This window comes from Schistocerca nitens, chromosome 8 (assembly GCF_023898315.1).
Source record: "Schistocerca nitens isolate TAMUIC-IGC-003100 chromosome 8, iqSchNite1.1, whole genome shotgun sequence".
NCBI classification, from domain to species: Eukaryota; Metazoa; Arthropoda; class Insecta; order Orthoptera; family Acrididae; genus Schistocerca; species Schistocerca nitens.
In genome coordinates this window covers 562,634,375-562,640,275 of record NC_064621.1, presented here as the reverse complement: position 1 = coordinate 562,640,275, position 5,901 = coordinate 562,634,375, and the positions used below count along the sequence as shown (strand labels likewise).

Below are 5,901 nucleotides of genomic sequence, written 5' to 3'. Positions count from 1 at the left end.
GGAATATGGGTCAATGAACAGGCCGATCGGGCTGCCAAAGAAGCCTGCAGAGAGCAGGATGTGGTCCAGTGTCATTCCCTTGCAGTCTGTCATTTCTGCACTCCACAAGAAGTGCATGGAGTTGTGGGAGGAAGAAAGGCTGGCGGTGTCGGCCAATAAATTGCGGTTGGTGAAGTCAACAACTCGGCCGTGGCGTTCCTCCTGCCGGTTGCTCAGGCGGGAAGAGGTGACCCTCACACGTCTTCTGGTCGGTCACTGTCCTCTCACACCTAGCTTTCTATTACGTCGGGAGGAGGGAGGATCCCCCGTTTTGTGATGCTTATGTTGTGCACTTCTCTGTCCGCCACATTTTAACAGACTGCATTTTATACCGTGATGCAACGGCAGAAGCACAAGTTGATGGGTATCTGCCCTGTGTTTTAGCTGATGATGAGACGTGTGTGTCTAGGGTTTTAAAGTTTTGTGATGTGTCTGGACTCTGGCCTAAACTTTTAGGCTGGAGGTTTTAGTGTATTGCAAAGTGGCTGGCTCCTCCCTTTCTTCCTTGCGGTCAGCCAGCCACTTCCATTTGCTATATTGTTTTAGCTCCCTGTACCACTTTCTTCTTGTGTTGTCCATGTTTTACTGCTGACGGCATGCTTCGTCCCAAGTTTCGGTGTGGGTAGGCACATATTTTTCAAACCTTGTCACCTGTGTTTTACATTATGTTGTAACTTACTGTTCTGAGTATTTTCTTGACACCAGGTCTCAATCTGTTACTGAGAGGGCGCTGAAGACCTTGCCGTCATGCGCCCATACAACCCCCTCCATCACCATCACCACATCACTTGCGGAGGAGCTGCAGCATGAATGTTCAGTCACTGATCGACTGAGCGCCCGTAATATGGAAAGTTTGGCAGGTGTTACAGCAAGTGGTGAACGTGACACCTGCGGCGACCACCATGTAACAATCCCGCCCTGGCGCATATATAAATACTTGACACCCAACCAAGCTAGACATCGAATCGGTGGGTCATCCAGAAGGCATTCTCTGTGGTGACGACGGCTCCCGCCGTGAGACATTCGTCACACAACCCTCATACCGGAACCACAACAGAGGGTGGGCCCAGGGCTCACATCTTGCATGTATATGCTTCTGCCATTCGCCATGACTGGGTAGTCTCCCAATCGTATTGTTAGCAGCGTAGTCCGGCCAGACCGACACACCAGCATCCGACACAGTGAGACGCAGCTGCCCTGGATTCCACATACCACAGGTCGCTCCAGCACCAAGTCAGGCAGGGCACAGTGTCTGGGAACGTATTTATGACTACGCATCGTACGAGGGCAGTTCAATAAGTAATGCAACACATTTTTTTCTGAAACAGGGGTTGTTTTATTCAGCATTGAAATACACCAAGTTATTCCCCAATCTTTTAGCTACACAACACTATTTTTCAACGTAATCTCCATTCAATGCTACGGCCTTACGCCACCTTGAAATGAGGGCCTGTATGCCTGCACGGTACCATTCCACTGGTCGATGTCGGAGCCAACGTCGTACTGCATCAATAACTTCTTCATCATCCGCGTAGTGCCTCCCACGGATTGCGTCCTTCATTGGGCCAAACGTATGGAAATCAACCGGTGCGAGATCGGGGCTGTAGGGTGCATGAGGAAGAACAGTCCACTGAAGTTTTGTGAGCTCCTCTCGGGTGCGAAGACTTGTGTGAGGTCTTGCGTTGTCATGAAGAAGGAGAAGTTCGTTCAGATTTTTGTGCCTACAAACACGCTGAAGCCGTTTCTTCAATTTCTGAAGAGAAGCACAATACACTTCAGAGTTGATCGTTTGACCATGGGGAAGGACATCGAACAGAATAACCCCTTCAGCGTCCCAGAAGACTGTAACCATGACTTTACCGGCTGAGGGTATGGCTTTAAACTTTTTCTTGGTAGGGGAGTGGGTGTGGCGCCACTCCATTGATTGCCGTTTTGTTTCAGGTTCGAAGTGATGAACCCATGTTTCATCACCTGTAACAATCTTTGACAAGAAATTGTCACCCTCAGCCACATGACGAGCAAGCAATTCCGCACAGATGGTTCTCCTTTGCTCTTTATGGTGTTCGGTTAGACAACGAGGGACCCAGCGGGAACAAACCTTTGAATATCCCAACTGGTGAACAATTGTGACAGCACTACCAACAGAGATGTCAAGTTGAGCACTGAGTTGTTTGATGGTGATCCGTCGATCATCTCGAACGAGTGTGTTCGCACGCTCCGCCATTGCAGGAGTCACAGCTGTGCACGGCCGGCCCGCACGCGGGAGATCAGTCTTGCTTGGCCTTGCGGCGATGATGACACACGCTTTGCCCAACGACTCACCGTGCTTTTGTCCACTGCCAGATCACCGTAGACATTCTGCAAGCGCCTATGAATATCTGAGATGCCCTGGTTTTCCGCCAAAAGAAACTCGATCACTGTCCGTTGTTTGCAACGCACATCCGTTACAGACGCCATTTTAACAGCTCCGTACAGCGCTGCCACCTGTCGGAAGTCAATGAAACTATACGAGACGAAGCGGGAATGTTTGAAAATATTCCACAAGAAATTTCCGGTTTTTTCAACCAAAATTGGCCGAGAAAAAAAATGTGTTGCATTACTTATTGAACTGCCCTCGTACATCATGGCCCATGGGGTCGACGCCCACCACAATGTGATTGCCTTATATGGGTACAAGTCTAATGTAATGAAGGATGGGGAAATAAATAATGATTTCTGCTGACTTCGAGCTGCTTGTAACTTCTTCCGCCCAATTACTCCCATCACAGAGTACCCACACCCCTACAGACCTTTCGTCCAGTATTGGAGCTACGGTAGGGTGGTCCGAAATTTCAGGTCGCTGCAAAGAATCATACACCATTGTCGATACGTGGCGTCGTAGACATATTAAGCAATGTAAACCTAGTTCTCTGCAAATTTAATTAAAAACTTTAATTGTGGACTCGGATTAAGTCTCTACGCTATTACACCTATGAAATCAATGCAGTTGCTAGCCTCTGCTTGACCCGTGAAACGGGATTAGACTGTTCACTACTCTAAAGTCAGGTATTGTCTCCAGCGATAAATGTACTAAAATTGTGCCCAGACAGAAAAAATTAGCATGGGCCCTGCGCAAGGATGACACTCATAATCGAGAACCATTCCACATTTTTTATCAGACCTCCGAATACACAGCCAGGGGTGGAACAGATTGCCGCGTTGGTGTCTTCAGATGCGCAAAGCAGTTCAAAAAAACTTTTTCTCCAGAAAATTTAAGTACATACCACAGTATTGTCGTTATTTATGCAGATGGATCCCGGAAAGCCAATGTCCTCTGTTGTTCAGCCGTTTACCCTGATAGGGTTTTCTAAGTGCGACTTTCGGAACAATTTACAAATTCTGATGTGGAGTTTTATGGCCTTATGACGGCGCTGGAGGGGATTCACTGGCATCATAGTACAAGATTTATAAAATGACTTTTATCTTAATAATATGAATATTTATACATGTGTTTGGAGAGAGAGAGAGAGATTGATTTTTGATTGAGATTTTTACTTTAAGTCGTAACTGTTACCTGAATTTTGGTTACTGCCTCCTTGAATGATCAGCTTCTGCACCAATTGGTGACGTCTTACAATTTGGAGGAAGTTATTGTTCTTTAAGGTTTAAAATACGACTCTGTTAGTTACTTGGCCGTATTTCGGATAGCTTTGAGCCCAAGCTTTCGTAGCTTTTCATACATAAGCGACCACTGTTGTAAGTAAATAAGATCAAACAGCAATCTGCTTTTCATGAGAAAAGGAGATAGCTTGGCACACAAACTTCCTTCAAACTACGCGTCCTGCTACATCAAAATTGGTCAGTGGAGTTCAGCACTATTCTATTGTACAAGAACATATCCAATTAAATTCTGTCGATTGATAGACGGCAACGACAATCTACAGTTCACCACCTTTTCCAAAAACAAGATATTTCTCTTCTTCACTTCCAGAAAATTTGTATACATAAATGTTTGGCAACTCTTACACATACTTTGCTTAATTTTCATTAAATTTAATTTAATTACGACGGCCTAGCAACACGCCCTCTTTACACAATATACAGCTTAACAGTTCTTTTTTTTATAAATCTTATTTTACTTTATTTTTTTTTTTGGGGGGGGGGGGGAGTGCATACTCAAAGATTCACAACTACAATCGTTTCGGGGATTGCGCGCTAAAGAGTTTGTTGCTGTCCAGGTGTGCTTCACTTCACTTCAAGTACTTTTTGAATCAAATTTACATTTACGGTATTTACATACATTACTGAGCTTCTCAGAATAAAATCAGGCACAAATTAGTTTAAAAAAGAAAGCAGTGAGGCGCACATAACATTGCAGATTCATCATCCTGTACTGACTCGCCCGGTTCGCTAGAAGCGGTCCACCAAATGTATTCCGTAGACCAGTTGATTCAGCTCATCCATAACTCCTTACAGCGGTTCCAACACTGTCGTAAGGAGATGATCTTTTGCTGGGTACCTGGACTCATCAGGATAGAGATAAACGACAGCCGACAAGGCAGCCAAAGAAGCAAGCTATTCTTTGATGTACCATCCCTTTGCACATCGTCATATCATTATCTGAGAGACTAATCATGCGTCAGTGGGAAACTAAATGGTGGAAGGTGGTGGAAAATACACTACGGTCGCTCAGATCGACCAAACAGTCTTGACACCTGCTCACCAGACTGTGCACAGGACATAGCCCTTTAATACGCAGTTTCCTGCTTCGGCAGGAGGATCCACCACTGCGCAGTTTGTGGTATTCCGCTTTAGGTTCAACGGGTTTCCGGTACCTGTGTCTTGTATACAGGGTGGTCCATTGATCGTGACTGGACCAAATATCTCACGAAATAATCGTCAAACGAAAAAACTACAAAGAACGAAACTTGTCTAGCTTCATGGGTGAAATCAGATGGCGCTATGGTTGGCCCGGTAGATGGCGCTGCCATAGGTCAAAAGGGTATCAACTGCGTTTGTTTAAATAGGAACCCCAATTTTTTTATTACAAATTCGTGTAGTACGTAAAAAATATGAATGTTTCAGTTGGACCACTTTTTTCGCTTTGTGATAGATGGCGCTGTAATAGTCAGAAACATATGGCTCACAATTTTAGACGCACAGTTGGTAACAGGTAGGTTTTTTAAATTAAAATACAGAATGTAGCTACGTTTTAACATTTTATTTCGGTTGCTCCAATGTGGTACATGTACTTTTTTGAACTTATTATTTCTGAGAACGCCTGCTGTTACAGCGTGATTACCTGTAAATACCACATTAATGCAATCAATGCTCAAATGATGTCCGTCAACCTCAATGCATTTGGCAATACGTGTAAAGACATTCCTCTCAACAGCGAGTAGTTCGCCTTCCGTAACGTTCACAAACGCATTGACAATGCGCTGACGCATGTTGTCAGGCGTTGTCGGTGGATCACGATAGCAAATATCCTTCAACTTTCCCCACAGAAAGAAATCCGGGGACGTCAGATCCGGTAAACGTGCGGGCCATGGTACGGTTCTTCGACGACCAATCCACCTGTTATGAAATATGCTATTCAGTACAGTTTCAACCGCACGCGAGCTATGTGCCGGACATCCATCATGTTGGAAGTACATCGCCATTCTGTCATCCAGTGAAACATCTTTTAGTAACATCGGTAGAACGTTAGGTAGGAAATCAGCAAACATTGCACCATTTAGATTGCCATCGATAAAATAGGGGCCAATTATCCTTCCTCCCAAAATGCCGCGCCATACATTAATCCACCAAGGTCACTGATATTCCACTTGTCGCAGCCATTGTGGATTTTCCGTTGCCCAATAGTGCATATTATGCCGGTTT

The 5,901-nt window shown here is 45.1% G+C and overlaps 1 non-coding gene across 1 annotated transcript; it reads left to right on the top strand.

The window, feature by feature from the left end:
• The first annotated feature begins 3,087 nt into the window (after positions 1-3,087).
• Positions 3,088-3,191, top strand: LOC126199983 (U6 spliceosomal RNA). Its single transcript, XR_007540175.1, has one exon. It is a non-coding gene; the product is annotated as a U6 spliceosomal RNA (small nuclear RNA).
• Positions 3,192-5,901: the final 2,710 nt, after the last annotated feature.